The sequence below is a fragment of the Gopherus flavomarginatus genome, chromosome 17 (genome assembly GCF_025201925.1).
Source record: "Gopherus flavomarginatus isolate rGopFla2 chromosome 17, rGopFla2.mat.asm, whole genome shotgun sequence".
NCBI classification, from domain to species: domain Eukaryota; kingdom Metazoa; phylum Chordata; order Testudines; family Testudinidae; genus Gopherus; species Gopherus flavomarginatus.
This window is the reverse complement of record NC_066633.1, coordinates 8,884,448-8,911,677: the sequence shown is the minus strand read 5'-3', so window position 1 is coordinate 8,911,677 and position 27,230 is coordinate 8,884,448. Positions and strand designations below refer to the sequence as shown.

Sequence of the window (27,230 nt, the reverse complement as noted above, 5' to 3'; positions counted from 1 at the left end):
GGGTCCACATCAGTGACCTTAACACACTAGTCTTCTCTGTCCTGGGCACCTCAGCCCTGCATCACTGGGCATTTCGAAGGACAGAGCAGTGCCCCAAAGAGACCTGGGGAATGCTTCCCTGCTGTGCTTCAATCTCTGTAAAGCGAGGCACAAAGCCCTGGCTAGTCCTGACGGCATCACCACTGACACTGGTCCACAAAGAAAAGCGTAAATGACAAGCAAATCCTGTTCCTTTCAAACTCCATCAGCGAGCAATGAAGTGCCCAGCCCAAGAGAACCAGGACAGGGCTGGCAGGGAAAGGAAACACATTCTCCAGCTTCTAAGAGAGGAATCAATGACAAGGGGGGGAGAGAAATGCTTCCCTTGAGTGCGGGGCCACGCTCAACATGCACTCACAGCGACAGCTGTAAAGACTCCTTCAGCTGATCCATTGGGCTCCTTGGGAGAGCTGCGCCGAGAACCAACAATGCTGTAAAGAACACGAGGGCTCAGCTTGGGTCCTGGGAGAGAGGAATGAGCCAGGGTGGGCAGGTCTAAGAACCCAGCACGAAGCATGGCTCCCGGTCTGGGCCGTGGAGCCTTGTGGTTTCAGAGCTCTGTTCAGGGTTTGAGCGGACTCTTGCCATGAACAGCTGTGCTGGAGGTTGGGATTTTTAGCAGTGTTTAGGAGCTCGAGGCATCCAAATTCAATGGGGCTGGGTGTTTTAACTCCTCTAGACTCTCCTGCTTGAGACAGGAAGAGGCTGATGTTTGAGGTGCAGTGTACGGGAGGGAGCTGCCGAAGATTCCAACACATGGGTCCAGCAGTGCAGATACCGGCCAGGCATCCCCCGGGCTTCTACGCAGCAGAGGCTGCTGATTCAGACAAACTATGGGCAAAACACTGGGCCACGCTGACACCCCAAAACTCAGGGCCTGGACACGGTTTCCAGAGTGGCCAGGTTAATAATCTGTAGCTCAGTGGTTCTCTAGTTTTTAATCTGTGGATCACCAGAGCTCCTCAGAACCCCCGCTGCTTTCCTGGGGAAGAAAGTTTGAGACTTAAGCAGTGGGGCTGCAGGACAGCATCTCTCTTTCAAAGGCATCCACAGAGTGAAAAGCTAAATCATGGCTCTACCATGCTCCCCTTACAAGCAGATTGTCATTGTGCAAATAAAATACCACACTCACACTATTAATTTGATTGGAGACGTAAGAACTAAGCAGCAGAACAGGTGACAGGTAAGAGCCTGAGTGCCTGGCATAGGCATACTGCAGGTTGCATGAAAATCAGAGCCAGCTTCCATGGCACAGAGACTGACACCTGTCGCAGGGCCCTCTTCTAGCTTGGACACCAGTCCCGAAGCTCTGCAACAGCCTGGATGGCAAACTGAGAACACACAACTCTAGATCAAAGATGGCTATTGGACTTGAAACAGGAATTAACACAGGCCTGTGTTAGGCAGGAGGTCAGACTAGAGGATAGAGTGGCCCCTTGTGGACTTAAAAATTTATGACGCCGTGAAAAAACACTAAACAGGTGATGGACAATCTGGAAGAGACTTAAACAACTCCCTATCTGACATTTTGCTTCTACAGCAAAGGACGTATTTGAAAATGCCACAGATAGCATAAGGGGCCAGCAGCAGAAACCTGAGGCCAGATCCTCAGCTAGATGTGGCTTCATTGACTTCAGGTGAGCTACACGGATTTGTTCCAGTGGAAGATCTGGCCCATTGACTTCAGTGGAACTATATGTCAGTTTAAGAACACAAGAACAGCCAAACTGGGTCAGACCAAGGGTCCATCTAGCCCAGTATCCTTGCTCTGAGAGTGGCCAGTGCCAGAGCTTCAGGGGAGTGTACAGGACAGGGCAGTTGGAGTGATCCACCTCTGCCTGCTCCTCTTGGCTTCACCCACCTGGTGAGGGTCTGATTCTTTAAAGGTAATTATCTATGAAGCATTGGTACTGTGCTTTATGCGGCGCATCCTTGAAATAAGATACAGTACTTGCCTCCAAGTGCTTCGTTCAAACGCAGACAGAACCACTCACATCACGCTCAAGATGGCGAAGAATCTTGGGAGTCCTGCCGGACATCCTTAAAGGGCTTTGCAGAAGGAGTGTGTGTTTCAACCTACAGTAGCTTAAAAAAGCCTTCGCCGTGCCTCAGTTTACCTTTAAAATGAGCCTTACAATGGGCACGATGCTTCTCTCCTGAGTCAGGCAATAGTCTCACTGAGATAAATAAGATTTTTGCCTGAGTAAGGAGTGCAGGATCAGGCCTGATGCTTTGCCTATTTTACAAAATGCTGTAACACTTAACTGAGGTCTGTGCATTGCTTTGAGGTTGGGTATGAGAAGCACAATGTACGAGCCCAGTATTATAATTATAATATAGGCGAGATCCTTTCAGGATTGTTGAAGTGATGGAAAAGTTCACAGGTAAATGGCTAAGTCTCTCTATGTCAGAACTCAAGAGACCCGTCCATTGATTCCCCTCCCCCCCATTAAAAGAAGGAAAAGAAAAGAATCAGAGAAGAAAAGGAAAGCCCTCCAACCCTACAGTGCCCTTGTGAACATACTTGCAGCTAGGATGGTCTGAACCGAAATCCTGGACCTACGCAATTCTTCCCTCCGGTCTCCATAATGGGCTGGTACAAATACAGATCATAAAGCAGGCCCCCAAAATCATGAGGTTTTTTTTTTTAAAAGACCTCATGATTGTTAAGCCATTCTAGAATTTTTTTAATTTGCCTTCTTGTTTTCAATCTTTTTCTCTGCAACCATGAGTTACAGAAATGTACTTTTAAAAAAAATGAATGTGATTCTCACTTGACTCCAGGAGCAGGGGCTTTAAAGAAAAAGCACCAACTATTGAGAGAGTTCTGATAAAATCAGGAGAGTTGGCAGTGCTCTGATCTGCACATTGTTGAACTTTGGCAAAGCTTGGAGTAGAGTCCAAATTTCTTGGCTCCAAAAGTCGGTAACTGAACACCCCTCAACTTTGGGGAAGTTTGATCCACCTTGGAACTTCTGCAGCTCAAACCTTTTTCTACTTACTATATGCCCCAGCGCTCATGCATGATGGACTGGGGAGAATTTCCAAAGGGATACTGTTCTTCAGGCAGGACAAGAATTTAGGCCTGATGAGATCTATTGATCCCCCCGTGTATCTGGAAGGAGTCTGCTGGGGGGAGGTCAGGCCGTAGAGGAAAAGAGGCAGGACTGCACTCAGTGGGATGAGGAGCAGGGGTGAAGGTCTGAGTTTGCAAATGCTAATGGACAGGAAACAGACGACTCTGGTAGCATAAGGCACCTTGGTCTACAATCTGCATTTCTTGTGCAGCCAGTTTTGGTTGCATGAGGATAATAGGCTTAGGCATCTTATGTTAAACTTGGAGGGGGGGTCTGAGGGCTGTTTTTTAATTGCAAAGAAGTGCCAATCTTTGCTGAATATCCCGGCATTTGTCAGCTTGTCTTAACGCCCTTAATGTTAGTTAAACAGAATCTTTTGTCACTAATGTATTATTATAAACCAGATATAGCACAGAAATGAATATCTGACAAGCGTCTCATTTCTCCAGCAGCACCAAGCAGCTTTACCATCTAGTGAAAGCACTTATCCATTTGTTTTATAAATAGATGCAACTTTATTCTGAACCAATTCACTTTCCAGCGTGCGACGGGAAGGGCCACATTGGGTTCTGTGCACAATTCACTTCTTTAATATGTGTGCAGATCTGCAGGTCACTGACCATGCAGCAATTCCATCTTCTGTGTGGGACAGCTGTGGGGCATGGCCTGTTCTTCGGGCCAGGTGACTCTCACAGGTTAAAGGCACCAACCTGCTCTCTGCCTGTCTGGCAATACATTGCCACTGACCAGGATACCGGCTGCCTCAATTCTTGCAGTAAGCAGCGACACTCAGAAATGCAAGACCCAGCAGCAGGGGCTGGAGAAGCCCTGGCAAGAATTCAAAAGGCTGTAGAACTGAGGCTGAAGACAGTGTCATCGCTTCAGAGATGGGGATTAGATTAGCAGCGCAATCTGTGTTACTGGAGGTTTACAAGCTGCAGGCAGGGCCTCTGGAGTTCCTGGACCGACAGATGCCTTTGCTAAGGGGCTGTGTTGTTAGGAAAGGCTGCCCCCTACAGCGAGCAGAAATCATGACCAGAATGGGAAAACAAACGCCGGCTCTTTCCCCAGTAGAGCAGCGTCCGGCCTGGGCTTTGTGTCACTGCCGCTGCTCAGCTAACACGACTATGTTCAGCAAAGGATTGATTGCACTTGCACATCAGGGCATCAGTTCCAGACAAACTTAATTCTTTGTCTAGTTTATTCCCCACCAAATTAATAGACAAGTGAAAAGCTGCTTCTTCCAGGAAACGTCCCCGTAGGCTTTGTGCCACTTCTGAACTGCTATCTACCTGCGTAGGTGTTCGCAATGCACTGAACACCACGGCCCCTAGCTGATCTCCTCCTCTGCCCCTCTTCCTATAGATCACGAGGAGCGCTGTGAACGCTGATGGCCAGTGAGGCATAAAGAAACAAGCAGAAATGATGAGAAACTTTTCCTAGGGGTACAACCACAGTCTATCCAATTTGTCCACCTATGGTATTTCAAAGGCAGTTATCACTGTCGTATCTGAGGGCCAATCTCCGCTGAGGGATTTTAGCCAGCAGGGTAGCTTCACTGATGTATCAGTATCATTGCAATACCCTAGCATACATATATCACCCCCACGGTGGTTTTTGCTGGTTTACACTGGTGCAATAGCTAAAAGCCGCAATGTTAATTGCCTGTCCCATCTATTAAGGAATGCAAACAGTGAAAATTGCAACTGACTTTTTATTTTAGTACGCTCACCCCTAAAAGCCCCGTCAAAGTCCCATTAATCTCTGTGTCGGACTGGGACGGAGGTGGAATTTTTCCTCTCAGATCTGAAGTAGACCGGCCAGGCTATACTTTCCAATCTGAGTCTGACAATTCACGCACATCTGGATTTCCTGTCCTTTTAATGGTGGCTGTTAGAACTGGTCAAAGCAGTGGGAAATGTGAACAAAATTCTCATCAAAATGTTGATGAGAAAATGGGACAAAATGTTCATGAACATTTTGACCATCTCTAGTTGCTTTATTTACTAACTGTTCTTCTAAGCATTTTGCACTCAAGTTACTAATATATGCTCTGAACCTTCACCTAACAAAGTTCCATCCAGCACCAAGCAAATGGGGCCCAGACTTGGCAGGGGCTTCTAGGTGCTACTGTAATAAACAAATACACAATAATAAATTGACAGACAGAGGCGGCTGGTTTTTAGTTTTGCAAAACCTCTGGGTGCTTTTTACAAGTAAGACTGGTGTTAAGAGCTGTCTGAAACTGGGATCCAAAATGCATCTGAACCCACTGCCAGTGGAGGTTGGAGACGAGGTTCCAGATTTGGCCCTTCTACTTTCTTATTGCAGCTGAGCTCACGCAAGGCAGTGAAACCAAGTTGGTGCGTTAGAGCCGGGCAGGTCTATTTGCTGGTGATTAAAGGGACGGCAGTTCTGGTGCAGTCTGGGCCAGCAGTGGGCGCGCGAGGAGATGCTGCACCCCACAGTGGATGTTCCAGAGCGGCAGCGTATTGGCAAGAGGACTTGCCCTGTGGAGAGCACGTGCATGGCACTGGACTGCCCCTTCAGCACATGCAGTGGGTATGTGTGTGTGTGGGGGGGGGATGGGATATGACCATTCCTTCCAACCCTAACTTGCCCCTTTTGGACACACCAGCAGCTGTGGATGCTCTAGCCCTGAGCAGCCAGTGCCCTTGGGTGAACTACAGACATGGCCTGTCTCTGAGCAGGGGGCCCAGTGTGGGCATGAGGGTGGGAAGGCCCCATAATCTGGCCCTTTAAATGAAGCTCCAGCCTCAGCCCGCAGTGCTGCAAAGTTTGGGCATGCCTGGCTTAACCCTACAACCCTTGCTGATCATTCCTGTCAGACCAGAGTGTGACCCTGGGTGGCAGAAGGCTCCAGTCCTGTGTGAGAGTCACATCTCTGAGAACAACAACAATCAACAAGAATCCTCGCCTAACCAGCACAGACCAGTCCAAATGGAGGGAAAGCAACAAATTGTAAGTTAGAAGCCAAAAATCTGTGGTAGCAAATACGGGCCTTTGTCCCCCAGCTCCTCCTGTAATCCTACCCAGTCAATGAACAAGAGCCAGGCTGCTAGGGCTGGGTCCCAGCAGAGGGCTTTTCAGTTATGGAGCCGGCGGACGGGGTCACTGCCAGCTGCACGGACAGGGAACGTGGCCTTCCATTAGCAAAATGCTTTAAGTGGAAATCCCGCATCACCTTTTTTATTCTCTTGCTCTTGAGGGCAGCGCTTTGGGCTTGGGAGCTGCGGGAATGTGTAAACATCCGAGCGTTGCCGTGGTGGGGTGAAAAGGGGAAGGGATGCACACATGTGCTTGTAGGTGGCTTAGCAGTGCACTCTCTGCTGGGAAATATGGGCAGTGTGATCGACACTCACCGCTCTTCACCGCCTCTGGGATAGGACTTCATTTCTCCAAGGGCTCCTTAGAATTGGGCAGCTCAGTGCTGGGCAGTTTTCCCTCTCAGTGAGGTGCCTAGTGTGATCTGTATGTGCATTATTGCCTCTAGTTTGCTGGTTCAAATCTGGGCCTGGTCAGCAGTGCTTAGAAGATTTTACTATCTAGCGACCGTTCTGTGAGGCTCTGAGAAAAGCCTTGGTGGCCTTGATCCCAGTGGGAAAGCTTGCCCCTTTGCCTTTCCTGAACCTGTCCCACGTGCTTCCGATTCCAAGCCTGTACATCTGACCCCTTTCATGACCATTAAATTCACTCCCACCCTTCTTCATTAAAGGAAGTGACAGAGGCATGCACTCGCAGATTTATCTGCTGTGGCAACCAATAACATCTTCTTCTGAACCACCACCTGCATCTCCTTTACTGTCAACGTAGCACCTGTTGTCTCCAGCCTCCAGCTTGGATGGCTCTTCTGAATTCAAGATCGCCCTTCGAGAGTCCCTCCTACCTCCCTTTAGCCACAGAAACCAAGCACACAATGAAAAGGTTGTTTGAAAAGTGTCAATCGCAGAGGGTTTTGCAGGCTGCCTGCACCTGTACAAAATTGCGAATGTGTCACCTCCGCGCTCCCTCGGCTTTGTGGGAGGATTCTGACAGAGGTTGGAGGAGATGGCTACATGGTCTAACGGCCTGATTCTCCTCTCACTTACACTGGTTTTACACCTGTTGTAATTCCAATGGGCCTAATTCTTCTTCCATACACACTGGCTGTACATTTATTGCAATGGCACAACTCCTGATTTACACTGCTGCAAGCAAGGAGAGAGTCCAGCATGGAGCTCTTCGTTTGATCCACTTCGGCTTCCCGAACCACAGATTCAGGTTTCAGCTGGGCTGACTGATCTCTTCATTTTATGTGGGAGAGTTCCATAAATCAGATCCTAAGCGTGTGCTGTCTGGGCAGTCAGGGTTGGATCTCCAAAGCCAGCAAGGGGATCTGGAAGGCCATTTTCTCTCAAATTCATGGAAAGCCCTCCAGAGATCCCACAAGACTGTGGCTTTGTCTCTGTACCCTTAACCAACATTCTCACTTCCTTCATTGCCTAGCATACTGTTTGATGGCTGACTGCTGCAGCTCAGTGGTGCTCTCTGGATTTATTTATATAGATCTACAGATCTCAACAGAGCATTTTAATGTCCACTGGGCTTACAAAAGTTATACCAGGGGCCATTTGATTAATAATATAACTGACATTAGATATCACCTCTCGGCCCACACTTCAAATGACACAGTGGCACATTTTAAGAAGTTCTTTTTCAGCACTAGTTTCTAGGGTGACCAGATGTTCCAATTTTATAGGGACAGTCCCGATATTCAGGGCTTTTCCTTATATAGGGACCTATTACCCCCCCCACCCCGTCCCGATTTTTCATACTTGCTATCTGGTCACCCCTACTAGTTTCTGACACCTTCCCTAAATGTAAAATGTGGAATATTGTTAGAATTGGTGATCTGTAGACCAAGAAGGAACATCTTCCATGTGCCCACTGTGCACTAATATCAACTATCTGCAAGAAGTACTCTCCCTGCTAGCAAAACACAGTCACTTCTGGGGTGCAACATGGAAGCTGTTTAACATCACACAGCAACATGATACAACAGTTCAGAAGTGAAGAACTCCACATCTGACTGAAATGGCCCATCCAATTTAGGTAGCCAAAATGTGTTGAAATTTAACTATGAAATCAGGATTAACATGCCTGTCGGTTCAGGACTAATTTTATTAGCAAAGCATCTCTAATAGATAAATATTTAGCCTAGTCTTAATTGTATGCAGTGAGAATTTACCCACTGCTAACCTATCCCCTAATCTTTAGCTTGCCAGAGCTGATTTCAGGACTTAAGCTGCCATTTGTATCTGAACCAGAAACAAATATTTTTAAAAGGCAGTTTATGTACAGTGCTACATTAAATTATTCAGTAATCAGGATACCACAGGAATAGTGCTGATGTCTGCAGAATAGGAGCTACCTACAGGCTATGACTGAAGAAAAACCCGCCAGCTAGGGCCAGCTCCAGGCACCAGCACAGGAAGCAGGTGCTTAGGGCGGCCATTGGAGAGGAATGGCATGTCCAGGTCTTCCAGCAATTCAGCGGTGGGTCCCTCAGTCCCTCTCGGAGGGAAGGACCAGCCACCGAATTGCCATTGAGGAATGCAAAAGAGCTGGAGCCGGCCCTGCTCCCAACAATCCCCTGCCTCCCCAGCAACCACTCTAACAATCTCGTCTGAAAGATTAATGTGGAAATAATTATCTCTTTGTAATGATAGCATGCTGCATTTTTTTTAACCTGCAGTCGGCGTTTTGACAGTGGCATTATCGTGTTAGACAACAAAGCCGGAGAAAACAAGACAAGGCTACAAAGCAAATTCATTTCAGGAAGCATGATGCATCACAACTGATCCTAAAGCAGCATTCAGCTTCTTTACTGGTAAGGTGAAAGAAGAGGATTTTGTTTAAGTTGCAGCCAAGACAAAATGATCAGGTTTGAGGGGGCCAGAAAGAATGAGCGTGGGTTTGGTTGCAAATCTCTCTGTGTCAGGCTATGACTTCACTAGAAATGCAACAGTGCTGCAGCTGCATTGCTGTAGTCTGGACACTTACTCTACAGAGATGGAAGGCGTTTTCCTGTCACTGCAATAAATCCACCTTTCCAAGAGGTGGTAGCTAGGTCGATGGAAGCATTCTTCCATCTACCTAGCAGCGTCTATGACAGGGCTTAAGGTGGCTAAACTACATTGTACAGGGCATGAACTTTTTCACAGCCCTGAGCAACGTAGTTAAGCCGGCCTAATCATAGAATATCATGGTTGGAAGGGACCTCAGGAGGTCATCTAGTCCAATCCCCTGCTCAAAGCAGGACCAATCCCCAGACAAATTATTGCCCCAGATCCCCAAGTGGCCTCCTCAAGGATTGAACTCAACTCTGGGTTTAGCAGGCCAACGCTCAAACCACTGAGTTGTTCTGTAGGCCAGTCCTCTGGTCACTAATTTTACATTGTAAGACAAGACGAAACTCTGTCGGGATTCTGAGGCTGAGATGCAGTGATGCCACAATTAAGGATGTAGTGTGTATATAAAGGAGGTACTGATGGAGCGTGATTAACAGAGAGCTGTTCTGCCATCTCCTACAGCAATCATTTTAACAAGACTTCGTCCTTTCATCTGAGGAACTCACAATATTTTAGAATCATTAGTTAAGCCTAACACCACACCGAGGAGTTTAGTCAGTTGTCAAAGGTCACAAGAGGAAGTGCTAAAGGTGGGAATGGAACCCACTCTTACTGCTCACCCACATTTAAGGCTGATTAACAGTAACTAAGGGAAGGAGGTGCATGCACAGGACTGGGAATCAGGAGATATTAGTTCTTTTCTCAGCTCTGCCACTGCTTCCCTGCATCCTTTGGGCAAGTGACATAGAAAGCCTCCTCTCTGCAGTGGAGCAGCCCCTACCAGCTTTAATGTGAGCTGGATCAGAGCTAAAATTTTCAAAAGAGACAGGCCAGTGGAAGTCATGCATCTAAACACCTTTGAGGATCTGGCCATTAGGGCCTCAATCTCATGGGAAGTTAATGGGTTTCCTAAATCACTTAAGTGCCTTTGAGAAATGCACCTCAACTTCTTAAACCTCTCTGTACCTTCATTGCCCCCCGAATCAGGAAACGGCACTCTAGTCCCCCAGGGCCATTGTGAGGAGTACACCATGAATGTTTGTACAGTGCAATGGGATCCTCAGGTGCTATAAAAGGGCAACGTCTCTAATGATTGTGGTGTCTAGATATTGCAGTGCCAAGTGCCTGAGAAATGCTGAGATAGATGAACAGTATCTGTGACTGGGTTTGTGGAGGGGCCCCAGTGGCAGAGCAGGTTGCCATTGTGCTAGGGGCGGTACAAACACAGAACAAAGACCGCCCCTGTTGCACGGAACAGACTATGTAGTTACACAGTAATTTTAGAGCAGAAGCAGGGTGAGGCCCTTCATGTGTGGAATGGTTTAATATCAGGTTTGCAATCTCTAGCCTCTATCACTTTACACATTTCTCGGCTGATGTTTTTGTCACTTTAATCCTAAGCATTCTCCCCTCTCACCTGTGTTTACCCCATAATGGCACTAGCTAATAAACCCCCATGAGAGCTCTGTTTATAATCACTCTTTTATTGTGATTAATGCTCCTCGTTTGTGCCAAAATGTAAATAATCCTTCGCACCAGCCTCGGTTCTGCCTCAAAAGGGAATTCTCTGCTTTCCATCCAAATGTGCAAATCTCTGGGCAGCACACCCTGATCTGAGCCCTTTGCAGTGCCTGGCAGTAACCACAAAGCTACATCCGCTCCACTTTCTTCTCCTGAGCATCCTTCTCAGAGCAGCACCTGCGGAGAGACTCTGGCCACACACAGCAAACACCTCAATTATGCCAAGCTGCTGAAGACTTCCAGTGAGAACGAAGCAGCCTGTGGCGAAGGCAAGGGGAGGAACGTGGTTCTGGGGGACCCGGTGATGGCTGGACTCTATAGAAAGGAACGGCTCGTGAGACCCCTACAGGGAATGGCAGACCGCGGGGGGAGGCCCACGCTTCTGTGGGTGTGTACCACAAAGGCAGCTAGAATCAAAGGATAATAACGAGCTCTCTCCTATCTGAGCAGCACAAAGATCCTCACAGCTGCCTGATTCTAATCTCTCTCAAGCTGGTTTTACCTCTAATGACTTCAGGAGAATTAGCTCCCCCGCCCCCACGTATATCAACGGGAGTGAGGTCAGACTCAGGCTCTCACAGCCGAACAATGTCACAGCCTAGCTCCAGGAACCATCAGACGGTGTTGTCTCCCTTAGGCCAGGGAAGAGTTCCCCTCCACCATGGGAGCGCTGTGCTGGCTATGCACAGCCTGATTCCTGCCCCTGTGCGACACCCGAGCCGTGCAGAGGAGCTGTAATGTAACTGAGAATCTGGCCTATAGAATTTAATAGCAAATCTGATCCTTTCTATAGGTTTTTGTTTAAAACTCTCCCACAGAGTTTTATTGCCCAGGTATAATGCTCCATTAAATTCTGCAGGACAATCCAAAAAACCTACAGAAAATATATCATGTTTCTATTACATTTTATAGGATTTTTCCATATGGGCTTGAAGAAACAATGTATAAGCTCCACTGTAGGTGTTGCTGTTAGCAGCAGCATTAGAAGATTCCAGTGGAAGGACATATCCTCCACATTGTACGGAAACCCAGAAAACATTGAGAGGCAACTGAGAACCTCCCAGCTTTCCCCTCAAATGACCCCCGAGTTTTAACAAAACACTGCTTTCCATAACCGCCACACTGCAGTCCTCGCTTCCCACAAGCACATCTAGCAGGGGTAACTGAAAAAGTTAATGGAAAAAGCATGAATTCAAAGGACAGTAATGTTCTCTCGCCTAAAGTTATTATTTTTTAAAGGAGGGATCCAGCTGCAGCTGAGCTTTCTGAATTTTCAGCACGCTGAACCAGGCTGTCTTCAAAGCAAAGCAGTGGGGGAATGCCTGCCCCAGTGTATTGCAGAAGGGAATACACGCTTTGTAATACGAGGCAGTAATGTCATTTAATATGACTAAATCACGCCTAATGAAAAATAATATTTGCACAGCTCATCAAAGCGACGGTGGCACTTACTAAGCACAACTCCAGGCTTGAATTTAAATGAGTGGGGGTGGGGTGAGGGGCGGGAAGAGAGAGAAAATGCTGAATCATCTGGATGGAGTTGTGAGCTATAGGAGAGGAGAACTAGGTGTTGGAAGGCCTTTCGACCTCTCCCGGATGGCTGTGAGCTCAGCCTCCATTGTGGAGGAAAGGGCATTAAGATGCTGTATGCCAGGCACTTCAGCACTCCCTAATGGTCCACTAGCAGGAATGGCATTGCAGACATATTGACTGGCAATGGGCAGACTTCCTGACTGCCATGGGAGACTTAGTGACCATGACTACAACAGGGGAGAGAGGAAGACACACTGCAAACTATCACTCAGAGAGGCAACATGAAAGCCCTAAGGTTCCCTATGGCCCCAGCCAGAGGCTACTTGGTCGCCATTGCTTGCCAGAGCCACTGTGGCAAGAGAAAGCCTAATGAGTACAGCCCTTTCTGGCATTAAAGCAGATGAGAAATGCCACCATCTTGTTTTCAAGGTAACATCCACTGCAAGGCCAGTGAGTAACATCTCCACGTGAAGGAAGGTCTGGAGGGTCCTCTTCAGCCAGAAGAATGGTGGCCACCACATGAAGGCCTCAGGGGCAAGGACAGCCCATTGGATGGGGTATTAGCCTGGGGCTTGGGAAAGCTGCATGCAGTCCCCTGCTCCGCACGTCACCTAGTCTCTCTGTGCCTCAGTTCCCCATCTGTGAAATGGGAATAATAGGCCTGCCCTGCCTCATGGGGACACTGGGAAGAGCTCAGATACTCCCACATTAGGGTACTGGAGAGATGTACCTTGGACTGACATGCTGAAACTCTGCCAGGGCAGAGGAAGGTTACACAACAGCTTTAACAACAACACTTATTTCTTATCTGTTAATGCTATCTAACTAATCAACCCTCACAACCCCCACCACGCCTACCTCTCCATGAGCTGGGCAGGTATCGTTGGGCAACAATCATTTTACGGAGTGGAGAACTGAGCCCCAGAGAAGGCAAGTTACTTGCCCAAGGCAACAGAGAGAGCAGGAAAGACAACTCAGGTCCACCTAGCTTCCATTGGTATGCTCAGAACACGCCCCTATATCACACTGATGTGCTTCCATAAAGGTACGTCTTTCTACTCCTTGGGTGGGAAGTCTGAGAGACTAGCTGTCGTCCACCTAAGGATGTGAAGCACAAAGAAAAGTCTCGAAGGTCTCTCTGAATCACATGTCAAAACATCAGTCCCCACATCCCTTCCCTACAAGCTGCAGGCGCAGCTAAAAACAAACAAACGCAAATAAATAAATCAGACCTGAAAACAAAAACAAAGCAAAAAACAGACTAGTGGTGCAGAACCAGCACTAAGAGAAGCTAGGCTTGCTCCTGACGACAAGCTGAAATGAAACGTTTTCCACTGCCTGGGTCTCGGCTTTGGAAACCTAAACAGAGGGAACCACAGCAAAAGAAGAATCTGATTTCATCTGGGCAGATGATAATTCACAAGATGTTAGAGAGGAGATTCTAGTCATGCCACAGATTTTCATGCCCATCAATTCCACCCCTCAACACTCGAACAGTCATGCATGGCTTAAGTAGCAGAGACTTATTTTCATACATCAATGTCAAAGCAGGCGTTAATCCAAAACACACACAATCAGCCTAAATGCCTTAAAAATAAGATAGGCCTGCTTTTATTGCCCCCTCCCCCACCATCATTTAATCACCTCTCAAATTAAGGTTTAGACAGCCTGAGACATTAGCATCAGAGAGCGCTGTTTCCGGTATTACCAGCTAAGCTATTACCAGAGATAAGCTACTGCAGTCGCTGCTAAAGTAGGAAATAAAATCCAAAGCCAGGGAAAAAAAATAACTCCCCCTATAATTTCTTCTATTAACAATCCCATTTGGTCAGCTAAGAACTTTCTCTGGCCCAGATGCCAGCTCCAGACTGCCCCGAGGAGGACTGTAAATCTACAGCCTGTACAAATGTAATGAGATTTAATGGTAAGTCTCAGATGTGTTTAGCTTGTCCCATTTCAATAAGCAAAACACATCTGGGCACCGTAAGAGCCCGTCTCAGCTCCTGATGAGGAGCGCACACAATGTAATCTGCTGGAGTGCAGGCTGAGAGAACAGAAAGCCTTAATTATTCAAGAAGCAACACAGAAAAGCGGGAGAGAAAGAAGCGAACAACATTTTCTCCCCCTCCAACGCCCCCCCAAATGATCCATTTTGTTTGACTAAAGAGAAATAGCTACAGGAATTCAGCTCATGAGGATGGGGCTGGGAAAGGAGGAAGCTGGGAGTTACTAACACTGCATGGCTGGTTTGGTGGCAGTGCAAAAGATCTGGGTGCAGAAGCTCTCTTGTGTCCATTGCTCCATGAGCTGTGTCACACAGGGGGCTCTAGATGGCCACAGGGCAGGGCAGAATGTGACCCTCCCTTGCTATTTGAATGCTCGCATTGCAGCGTTGGCCTCAGTGCTGCCGTGGAGAGCGACTTTGAAAAAGGGCTAAGAGACCGCGCCAGGATTTCTCAGTTCCCGCCGGATTGTCAAAGGGCATCCTGGGGGGCTGAGGGGAACCAGGTCTGCTCTCAGGTCCCGAAGCTTAACTCACACAGAATAATGGGCCCCTGGTATTCTAACGGAGTCTCTCCACTCCTCCAGATTCTCCTAGAATGTGACTTAACTTGCTCTACAACAGTGGTTTCTTCATTCCCGGCAATCAGTTGGAGATGCTGAAGCATACAGAGGTGAAATGACTCAGACAAAGTCACAGAGGCAGATCTGAGATTAGACTCCAAGGCTCCTGACTCTCACTCCTAGGCCCTGTTAGGGCATGCTACCTCCAGAGAAGGACGTATTTACAGAGCCGTTGTAGGACTAACATAAGCAGATGTAGCAGGAGCCTTTTTTTTTAATTTTTTTTTTTTGCATTCTCTCGGGCATAGTGGCAAAGAACTGTAACATTTTTATCCTGAAGGATCCCAAAGAACATTCCAAACAGCCATCTCTGAGACACACTGCACACCACCACGAACAGGGATTTTGATCAAGCAGATGTAACCTATGCTAGGTCAATATGGATCTTTGTCCCCCTCTAGTGACTGCTCCCTGTAGATGACAAGAATCTACAACAGCTGCTCTCTAGCAGAGTTATTCCTTTAGCTCAAACAGTATAGACCTTTCACACTCAGGGTACGTCTACAATACAGGATAAATTCGAATTAGCTTAAACCGATTTTATAAAACAGATATTATAAAGTCGATTGTGCGCGTCCACACTAGGCACATTAATTCGGTGGTGTGCGTCCATGGTCCGAGGCTAGCGTCGATTTCTGGAGCGGTGCACTGTGGGTAGCTACCGTAAAAGAATGAGGCCAATAATGTCGATTTGCGTCCACACTAACCCTAAATCGATATAGTAATATCGATTTTAACGTTACTCCTCTCGTTTTGTAGGAGTACAGAAATCGATTTAAAGAGCCCTTTAAATCGATATAAAGAGCAGTGTAGTGTGGACGGGTGCAGCGTTAAATCAATTTAATGCTGTTAAAATTGGTTTAACAGTGTAGTGTGGACCAGGCCTCAATCTCCTTGGCTTACTCTGCATGGTACAAAGTCGTATTCTTTGAGCAGTGCCCAGGCCCTAAGAGATTTAGGGTTCATGCAAATCCAAAAGGCCATTTGCTCAGGAAGGAGGAAGGGTTGAGTCAGCCCTGCTGTGATTCAAGCATGTGCTACAAAGGGACTCTGGGTGTTTCAGTGCTTGCTTTTCCCATGGGCAACAACAAAACCATCCACAATAATGCACAGCGTAGGGCAAAACCATGGCTTGGCGCTCAGACCAAATGGAAAGAGGAGCTGCTCACAGCCAAGCAGCAGGGAAATTCAATCTGTGTGTAACTTCACTGCTACAGACAGGCCCAGACCAAACCACCCCAGATCTAGATACCACAAAATTCTGGGGAAGTTTGGATCTAGAACCATCTCCAGACAGAAAGCCAGGCAAACTCTGCATTGCTCCGTATGCAGGCACAGGGCTGTGTCAGGGCCAGGTGGTCTCACGGCTCTCTGCAGTTCTTTTGCAGAGATTTCACGCTCTGGTATTGTTCTTTCTGCGCTGAGCCGCAGGGAGGATTCCTCGCAAGCTAGTTCTAACACAGGAATCAATGCCTTTTTGGAGCTGTGCTAGCTGCCTGCAAGACCTTCTGATGGAAGGAGGCCATCAACCACTCGTGGGGTCAGCTCTGAAAACCAAAACCCAAAGGTGAATGTATGTAAAACCAAATGTGAAATCACCCTGGTCGGCCAGTAGGGAGATGGGAAGAACCAGGAGCACGTTCTTTCAACCCTGCTAAGCTTTGGTGGTTCTATTTGGATTCTTGGAACAGCAGCTCCAACAGAAACCAAGGCCCCTTTGTCCTGGGGGTTGTGAATATACAGTCCCTGCCTCAAAGAGCTTCTAGGCTAACTAGCAAGACAGACAAAGGGTGTGAGAAAGGAAGCATGATTATCCCCATTTTAATGATAGGTCACTGAGGCACAGAGAGATTAAATTGACATCCCCAAGGTCAGACACAAAGTCTGTGGCAGAGGCTGGAACTGGACTAAATCCAGATCCCAAGTGCGATCTAATGGAACCCAGATGCAAACCGTCACTGCAAAACCAACATACCTTTCCTGCACTGGGAATACTTAAAAAAAAAAAAAAGGCAAAGAGAGGAAATGGGGTAAAGAGAGGGGCAGTGATGTCACTTTCCTAACAGAAAATCTTCCCTTTTGGATGGTCGGTTCAGCATAACTGCAATTGCAATTTGCACACTTCAGTGAATATGTTTGGGAACTAGAATGGTACTTGAATGCACTTCACTACAAACTGAGTAACTATAAACTTGTTCCTTTGTAATCACAATGAATAGCAACCCCATTTAAGTTAATGCACCATCTTTTATTATAGTATCCAGTGCACATTTCTACTGTGAATGGTACCAATTTTCAAGTCTTTATATCTTAAGAAATTCTGATCTGCTTTAGCCTTATAGGCCATTGGTTAAAAGTCAAAAGGAGATAAATGCGTCTGGATTTGGTATTATGCTTCTGCATTCTTCTGAGAATTTCAGGGCATGTATGTTATCCAGCAATCTGTATATTTACCTTTCCTTCGACAAGTGAGCTCCCTTTCACTAATTTTGATACCCCTCTGAGCTCTCTTTGAGAAGGCCCTTTCTTCTCAAACAGTTCCAGATTGGAGATGAGTAAGGGGATCAGATTCTGTCCCTTGCCAATATAAATGGAACAGGTAACATTAACGAGTCAGTTTCTTGGTCATTAAAATCAAATCTAAACTGGATGACATGGTCTTCAGGCAGTCACCTAGCCAAGCCACTACTGATCGTTCTATATATTAATTTATTAAATGATATAAGAGCTCTTTCTCCCCAACTCACTGGGGAAAGTAATCTCAGCTTTACTTTTTTTCTCGATGTGCCCAGCACTTTCAATGTTCTTCAGATAATGAGCTACTGTAGCTCAGGCTTTTTTGATGAACTTTTAACTCATGGACAGTTTAGATTCCTTATTTAGAATCTAGCAATTCAGAGGGCCTTGTCTCCTACCCATCAAATAGATGATCTGTGGCCATCCACTTCAAAGAGGAGCCAATTATCATGGATTTAGAGGAAATTTGAGACCACACAGCAAACTCCCACTTGCTTTTCAAATGAGGCCTATTTTTTAGGGTGAGGACCTCTAAGGGTTGTCTCGCTGCCTAAATGCTTGAGATCAGACAGTAGTTAATGAACCACGCCAGGGAGAGGTACCCTATTGCCAGGCAAAATCCAAGCAGCCAAAAGAGGCCACCCTGAGTACCCAGAAATAAACCCGTAGGCTGTGTAGGGTAAGAAGCAGCGGTTTCAGAAAGCCAGATCCACAGCTGGAGTGAATCAGCATCGCTCCATTGGGCAACAGAACTATCCTGCTTTACACCTGCTGAGGGTCTGGCTCTACAAATCTGATACAGGCTTTGTGACACTACCAGCATTTCAACAACCAGATCTTAAAATGGAGTATTTATTGGTGGGTGGAAGCAGGGGTGGATTAGGGTTTTGTGGGACCCTTGGGCCAGAACAAGTGGGGGATCCTCAGGCCAGAACAAGTGGGGGACCCTCCCCACCCCTTCCACCTGCAGTCCCCCGCTCCCGCTGATCGCTTCTGCTGGGGAAATTGGGTCAGGGCACAGAAGCTTGCCTAGCTCCGCTCTCCTGGCTAGTGGAGAGTGGGGTTGTGGCATGGAGGCTCGCACTGCTCTGCCTGGCTGCTGGGGAGTGTGGTTGGGGTGCAGGAGCTTGCCATGCTCCGCTCTCCGGGCTAGTGGGGAGTGGGGTTGTAGCATGGAGGCTTGCACCGCTCTGCCTGGCTGCTGGGGAGCAGGGTTGGGGTGCAGGGGCTTGCCATACTCTGCCTGCCTGCTGCTCTGGTTGGACCCCGGTCCCCATCTGGAGTGCTGGTTGGAGCGGGGCAAGCCCCTTCACCCCGATCCTGCTTCCCGGCTGGAGTGCCAGGCAAGTGGAACGGGGCAAGCTCCCGTGCCTCCACCCTGCTCCCCGGCAGAAGTGCCGGGCAGGCAGAGCAGGTCCAGGCGTGGGGGCACCCATTTTTACTGCCTGGGCCCCGTTGGCCCAGTGGCTAATCCACCACTGGGTGACAGAATACTCAGGTAAGCTAGGAAACCTGTTTGGACACAGATAACTCTGCCAGCCTAGCAGAGTGGTAGATACCCCCAACTGGCAAGTCCAGACCAGTCCTTAGACATAGTGTCAAAACTGCTATAATAGTCAGGCAAATGTGGCACTATTTCATACTAGTCTAAACTGCATGAAATTACAAATGGACCTGATCAGGCTCACCCTCACACCAGGGTAAACCAGGAGTAATTCCACTGAATGCCATGGAGCTATATTGGTGTGAAGCTAGTGTAGGTGATGCCAGAATCAAATCTCTACTCTTCTGCAGAATTCAGGAAACATTTTGGCATCTGGATCAAGGAAGGGGCCTTGTTTTTTAAAATATTCCTTCCGCTCTCCCTATTTTTGTGAATGAAGATTATTAAAGCTTCATTCATTGAACTGGGAGTGGTGAAAAATTAAATAAACCTAATGGAAGTACTGGGAGCAAAAATCGGTGTTATATCTCCAAAACGTGCTTCATCTAAATGATCTGCTGGTGCCTTTTGGCATTAAATTTGATGAGTCTATAATCCAAGCCTGGAGATTTGTCAGTGTTATGTTATGGATGCTCACTGTGGCATTGCCTGACTAGCCTGGCTTGGTGGTAGAACCTAATTCTTCCTCTCTATCAGGAGTAGTAAGAAGCGGCAAATTAATCCAACCCCAAAAAGAGATGTTCTTCTCCTCAAACCTCGTGTCCTGGGGACAGAATCAGATAAAGGGCTCTCTGCACATGCTACAAGCCTTAGAAGGATTGCTATGGCTTCTACGGTATCTCCAACTCAAGAGAGGAATATGTCTTGTCATATGTCTGTCACTAGTCATTACTCCAGCTGAAAGTGTGATCGCTAGTGGTTAGAGAGGGGACTGGACTTCAGGACTCCTGGTTCCTGTCCACTGCCCAACAATCCAGGCAAGTCTCAATCTCAGTGGCCCCCAGTTTCTCTATCTGTAAAATAAGATTAATAATCATAGAACCAGGGAATTATAGGGCTGGAAGGGACCTCAAGAGGCCCTCTAGTCCAGCCCCCCATGCTGAGGGAGGATTAAGTATATTTACTTCCTTCTAGGATTTTGCGAGGCTTATTTAACGTTTCTAAAGTGCTATAAGCACCTTAGATGAGAGCTGCTACTGTATCCGAGTGCAAAGCAGTATCAGGATTGTTTCTTGCCTTAACGCACTGATTCTAGTATTACTGTGCTGCCTGCAATATCACACTTGGACCCTGGACAGACTCCACTCTGTCCCTAGATATATCCGAGAGCAGCATGCTCCCTTTCAGAAATATATGAACCTGCCCGTGGGCTGATCCAACCATCACTGAAGTAAATGGGAAAACTCCCCTTGACTTGCATGCTTCTTGGATCAGGCCCTTGATCTGGCTAATGCTGGCTACTGCTTGCCCTTGGGTTTCTAATGACTCTTTTCTGAAGTGTACTTTGAAAAAGCAATTATCACCTTGCCATTAAGGCTCTCCCCTCTGCATGGCCAGATCACTTGATAGGAATCTCTGTAAACAACCTTCAAACAATAGATCCACATCTTGTTTACTGAACATTTCTGAACTTGACAGTAATACATCCAGATGTCATCTGCGCATACCGTAGGCCTAACTATTTCTGGAAACACACCAAAGGCAAGTTGGATAACGTCAGATATTGTCGTAGAGAGCGCGTGACAATATTCCGTCTCCTTGATAAAATCTGTGGAGCAGAGAAGGAAGCCGGTGCTCATAACAAGAAGGAAGAGCCGCTTACACAATCCTGTGCTGACCACATGCATCACCATACCATTCCAGCTTAGAAGCTGTCTGTACATCTCTAGTCTGATTGTAGGAATGTACACAAGGGACCCACTCTCCATCTTGGAAGCTATCAGTATGTTACCAAGCAAACGAAGGTGCTGATCCTGCTGGAAAGGGCTCGGCAGGTTCTGCTGAGGCTCTCTCATAGGGCACTCTTTATCCAGCTGCAGATAAGGAAAGTGGGAGCGGCACTGCAGAGAGAGGTCCATGAGCTGAGCAGCCCTCAGGGACGAACCATGGGAACAGGCAGGCCTGGGGGAAAAAACTAGGCTAATTCTGTGGTGCTTCATTTCGGAATGAAAGCAAACCCAAGAAAGGGGATAATTTCTGACCCCCCACAATTTGCGTGGTCTGTTTGGAGTTGGGTGGGAGGAAACCGCCTGTTCATACACACATAACAGGATATTGAAAAAAAGACCCAGAAAACCATTCAAAATAAAAACTCTGAAAAGCAAGAGAAAATGGCATCGGATCCAGGAGAGTAAATAAACAGCTTCCCCCTCAGCCTGAGTCATCCTTCTTCTTCCTTCATGTTATTCACTCTTTTCAGAGAGGATGATTCGATGCCCCTCTGAGAGAAACTGCAGGCAAAAAACCCCACGTAACATGCTGAGAAATGGAGGAAGAAGAAGTATGCGATACCATGACCCTAACCAGACAAAAGTCTCCCAGGAGTGCAGGGAAAGGGCCGCCAATGACACAGAGCATTACACCAACTCAAGTAAGAAAATAGCATGCACAAAAATGTAGGAAGGTGGGAAGCAAAATCCAACTGACTTTTACTCCCAAGCACAACAATCCCAGCCCAAACACAAAGCCTACTAAAAGCCTAGAAACTGTGATGTACTGAAAACTGTGTCATAATTGCAGGCTGTCGCTTTAATTTGTAAAGGGGCTTTCTGGTCCTGTGTGCATGCTAGGGGGCTCTGTAGGGAAGCCTGTGATCAGAATCTGTCTGGGGACAGCCAGCCTAGAGTAAGATGGAGGGAGTTGTACACTCGCTGTTATTAGGGAGCAGCCTGCTTTGTCTCTCTCTGGTTTTAGGTTTGTGTGTATTATTGTTCTGCATTTTAAGAAATAACGTAGTGTTAGATTGCAGCCTTCTAGGAAAACTATTTGTTTTTATCTGTGTTTGTATGCCATGAACATAACAGACTCAAGCAACATTTACCTGAACTTGTTTTCTTTACCTCTTTCCGGAAGCTGACTTCTCAGTACTGAAGCTCTAAGTAGCTAGGAAGACACTCGTAACAATGAGCCAACAGCTCCAAAAAAACCACAGTAAAGTCCTAATGAGGAACAACCAAGGTATCAGTGAAAGAGATGAGAACACTGGGCCCTCTCACTAGAAAAAAAAATTCCAGCCAGCCAGGCTGCACACGGGCTTTCGGACCTTGCCGAGCAAGGCAGCAGCTCAGCAACAGGCAAAGCGCTGTCAGGCATCACTTTCAGTTTGGTGGATCTTGCGGGGCTGTGTGGATTAGCCTATGTGATCTCTAGATGGCCCCTTCTCCAGCACGTGGCCCTAATCACATATCGTCTTCTTCTGGAGCCTGCCCTCATGATTCTGACAAGAGACACCTCTTGCACTCCAGTGGACTCTCTCTTTAGTATTGCATGTCACCCAGCCTCCTGTCATCACCTTGATAACTGCGTGGTCTGCTAGAAATATTTAACCTTCGTAATGGCCAGAAGGAGAAGCTAGTGGGCCTGGAACCAGTATTGGCTGGTCATTTTCTCACTAGACCCTTCAGGGAGCAAGGGGATGGGGCAAGATTTTTGGGAGGCCCTGATGTGTCTCAGTCTTCTCGGGCAACCTGATGACTTCTGTGCTACTGCTGTGATTTCATAGCTTTAGAGGTTCCTGTGGCCTGCTTGTAAGTTCCTTATCTTCAGAACTTCTACAGCACAGGCTCTGCAAGACAAGTTTTCCTGCCCTGCCCTGTCCAATGTACCTCAGTCTCGATCTGGAGAGACCACCCCATACAGTGTGGACGAGAGTTTGGTCTACTACACGAATCACTGAATCCCGGGTCTCTCTGCTGAGGTGTATTGGTTTAATACATTGTTTCCCCTCAGTCAGGGGTAAAGACAAACCACACTTATCTGCTGGGGGGGGGGGGAGAAGTAATAAACAAGGAAACAGAAGAAAAGGCGAGCAAAATACATGCCGCACACTGATCTCATGACCCCCGCCGCCCATCCTTTCATAAAGATTTTTAAAGTTGCATCTTTAAAAACCAAATCTCCCAAGGCACCAGCCACCTACATGCCATTATCTGTGACACTCTTTTGAGGGTATGGCACAACGTAGCAAGTCATGGCTATTTATCTATAGGACATCATTGCCTGTCAGCAATTTATAACCAAATGCGAAGACCCGCGGTTTGTTTCCATGCTCAGTTTTGTAGGTGCGACTTCTATTAAACTGAAGTCAGCGGCAAAACTGCCTCATGGAGGCAGGATGGGACCATAAGTATTTAGGGTAAAATTTTCAAAAGTGCCCATGGGCTAGATATAGAAAGGTATTTAGGTGCTTGGTGGAATTTACAAAGCACCTAAGCAGGTTAGGTATAGATGGTTTTGTACATCCCACTGAGTACCTATCTGCACACAGATGCCTTTGAAAATCTGACCCAGGTTATTAGGAGCCTAAATCACATTGAAAATCAGAGTCACTTTGAAAAATGTTACTCTGTCTGTAAACACCTTAGGGTAGAGACCTTGGGCAAGATTCTGGTCTCAGATCCACTGGAGTTTTGGGTGGAGGGTTGCAATTGTTTTGGAAAGGGAACAGGATTGGACCCAATGACAGGAACGATTCAAACTGCTTAATTTAAATGCCAACATGAACCAAAATGAATCTGAGTTAATAATCACAGCAGCTGTTAACTTTTGGACATGAATAGGCAATACACTCAGGAAACAGTTTTATTTGTACTCTGAATTCATGGCTGAGAAAACACAAAGAGACAAGTGCATTGTTGCTGTTTCCCTTTTTTTCCTCAAAAATCAGCTCAGATATAAAGTGATTGCTTTGTGAAAGGGATCACTCTATATCCAACCTATCAGTCCTCATCCACAAAGGAAACCTACACAACACTTTCAAAAGACGAGCCAGGCAGCTTAAATGCATAACTTTGCTAGACACTGAAAAATCCTGGTATTAATAAAGACACCGGATTCATGCCTTATTAAAACAATCTGTGATCCTCTAACCCCCTTTTTGGCTATAAAGAGGACAGGGGTCACTTCACCTTGTATGGTCCCTTAGAATGTGTGTTAACTACTTATGCTAAACTATCTGTTTCACCTCTGTTTAGCTGTGACGCTCTGAGTACATTTCCCAAACCTGTAGAAGAGCTCTGCGTAGCTCAAAAGGGTGTCTGGGTTACTAACAGAACTTGGTCCAATAAAAGATATTACCTCACCCACCTGGTCTGTCTCAGTTAAAACATGCTTAGAAAAGACGGATACTTGATCTATCACCTTTCTTGCATCCAGCTCTGTATTTCTCTGTCATATTAGACTTATGTCTCTTGCTTGCAGTTCTCTGACCTGTTTCTCCACTGGGGAGCAGTGAAGTTTGGTTAGCTTAATATCTTGGGGCTTGGGACAATCTATAGAAAACCATGTGAATGCAACTGAGAGTTTCCGCAGGCATGCAGAGATGGAGCTCTACCTGGGGACAAATGCTCTGCCTGAGTGGGTGGTTCCTACTGGAGTGCCCGGGCAGATCACTGTCCGGAGAGCAGAAAAAATCAACTTCAGATCCACTCTGACCCCTGCAGCTGTCACTAAAGAGCACGAGAGGGGCAGCACTAGTCCTGGAGCAGCTAATAATGGGCCTTGGGTACTTACATAGCGGGTTCCCCTCCCGCCACCCTGAGAGCCGATTTAACGACCGTGCATTTTAAGACTCAAAATACAGACACTGACCAGTGTCAGCACAACAAAAACCACTTTGAGTTTTTTTATTCATTCAGATCTTGGGGGTTGGATGGGGGAGGATTCACCAGTTTCCTTGACACGTGCTAACCAGGCAGGATAGCAGACAGTGTACAATCCTCTCTCCCTTGTCCCTATTCAATCCGTGCGACACCTGGGGATTCCCCTCACCAAACTCCCTGCTGTTCACAACTATGCTGCAACAAGGCTAGAATCTCCTCGCTACCATCCTTGCACCTACTCCATCAAGCCTTGTGGATTAGCTGTCAAATCGAAAGGAGTTCACAGAAGCAGCATCACTCCCTCCACTGGCATGAGAGCTGTTTAAAAGAGGAGGGAGCAAAACCAGTTTTGGATGGAGGAAGAGATGTGGGGGGAGGGCTCGGGGGTGGGGGCCGGAGAATGAGAAGTACTATGGAAAGAACAGCGATGGCAAAGGACCACACATAAGGATGATGTGTGGATGGGGTGGAGAGAGGAGGACACCCAAACTGAACAGATGCTTTGATGGCAAATCAAAGAGCCTTTGCAACCCCCCCCCCCCTTCAAACTCTTACCTTTCAGCATTGGAATTGTGCCTTGATCTCTGTCAGGTGAGGACCTCCTTTCGCAAAGCCTCCAGCTTAGAGAGCACCAATGCAACCACCAAATGACTAGAAAACAAAACCACCTAACTGCACACGAGCCGTCCCGAAGACGGTGGTTTTAATTTGGGGGGCGGGGGGGCGCAGGCTCTCTCGCTCTCCGCCCAGGCGCTGCTAGCAGCAGCAGGTCCCGCCAATCAAAGCAAGGCCATGGTGGCTATGGAGCATGGGGTCCTCCTCCAGCCCCTACAAAGTTCAGTGGGGAGCGCGCCAGGGGCTGCATGAAAAGAAACGCGTGTAAAAAAACCAAAACAGCAAAAGCCGCCCCGAACAAACAGCAGCGGAGGAGCCGGAGCCGGAGCCGGAGCCGGAGCAGGCGCTGCTGCGGCTGCTGCTCCCCGTGGTGCTGATGCGGAGGAGGAGGAGGAGGAGGAGGATGCTCCCCGTGGTGCTGATGCTGAGGATGGCCGCCGCCGCCTGAGCGCTAGTCCCGGGCATGGAAAGCAGAGCTGCAGGCGCGCGCCAGCCGAGTCCTGGGGCGGGGGGGAAACAAGGCGCACGCGCTGGGGGCTGCAAGCGCGGGGTAGCTGGAGGAAGCGGAGGGGCAGCCCGGTGTGCTCCGGCGCCCCTCCCCCTGGCACCTGTGCAAAGAGAGCAGCAGGAGCCCCTAGCTCCAAGGACGGTGCTGGCTTGTGCTAATTGCAAGGGGGAGGGGGGGAAATAGGGAAATTGCCCCTTCTCCCAAAGACCCTGAGTAGTTGCCCTGCCCTGGGGGTGCTGTCTCCCCAGCCTCCCCTGCTCACCACAGCTTGCTAAATAACAGACTGGCACTGTTCTGCAGTGCAACAGACCAGCCTGGCTCTGAAGCACCTTTGTGTGGCTTCTCCTCTCCCCTCCATTCTGCAGCTTGGAGATCTTCTCTTTGGGTGGCTTTTCAATTTGCCCTGCCCCAGCCCCTGTTCTGGCACAGCTACCCCACACCTCTGGGGGGCTTGAACCCCCATGCAACTGCAGCTTTGAGAGCTGCCCCTCCTTAGGGAATTCACAAGGCACTGGGTAGTTTGGCTCCACACCCCATGGCCCTGAAGAAGTGGAGGGGCCTGGGCTCTGATGTTAGCTCCCACAGCCTCTAGATTGCCTGATCTGCCTTTGCCCAAGGTGCACTTCACCTGCAATGCTGCTCTCAAAAGTGCATCTTTATACCAGTATAACCGCATCCACACTAGGGGTTGTACTGGTATAATTATTTCAGAAAGAAAATTACACTATGGTACAAAATTTTGTGCAGACCAGGCTTAAGAATAGAATTTGGCCTGTTTCAAATTCATCACTAAAGTTCCTTTGTGCTTAGGGCTCTTATTAGCCCTGCCCAGCCAGCACCACTAGAGGAAAAGGAACTGGATTCCATTCCTTCTTGTCCATCAGCAAAATCACTGACTAATTACAGGGCCCATTCACTTGCACCTTTACAAATCTAGTGAAGTCAACAAGGGCAGAATGTGAAGATGCTTGTGTCACTGAAGGCACAATTTGGCCTGCGGATCCTTCATTACTGATAATGTGAAAGGAAGAATCCAGCTTGAATCTCATCTCCCAGACTGAGTTTGCAGGGCTGGCAGTTAGGAAAATCAACATTTTTTACTTAAAAACCAAGATCTTTTTTACCACAGAACTCCATGATGCTATTCAGACAGTGGGTATTTCACATTTTAAATTGCTACGTCAAATGCAGTTTATCATGAACTGTGTTTTTGGAAACGGTTCAGTGAAATTTATTTCTCCAGCACAAAACTGAGTTTCTTTCCCTTTCCTGACATGGTGAGAATTTCCTGCTAAACTCTCTCAATCTGTGCTACAACCATGACCCACCGCTCTTTAAAACACACATTCCTATTGCTCAGCTGCCTGTTAACAACGGGGACAATGTTCTCCCTTTAAACTT

General features: G+C 47.5%; 1 protein-coding gene across 2 annotated transcripts in view; it reads right to left on the bottom strand.

Annotated features, from left to right (window-relative positions):
* The window catches only part of FAM163B (family with sequence similarity 163 member B), a 48,544-nt gene extending 22,685 nt beyond the window's left edge, over window positions 1-25,859 (bottom strand). The window contains exon 1 of one of the 2 annotated variants that reach the window (XM_050926077.1): window positions 25,262-25,859. The gene's annotated coding sequence lies outside the window, so the exon portion shown is untranslated. Of the gene's footprint in view, window positions 1-24,245; window positions 24,344-25,261 lie in introns of those variants that run through there. The other variant, XM_050926078.1, reaches the window with a different exon arrangement.
* Window positions 25,860-27,230: the final 1,371 nt, after the last annotated feature.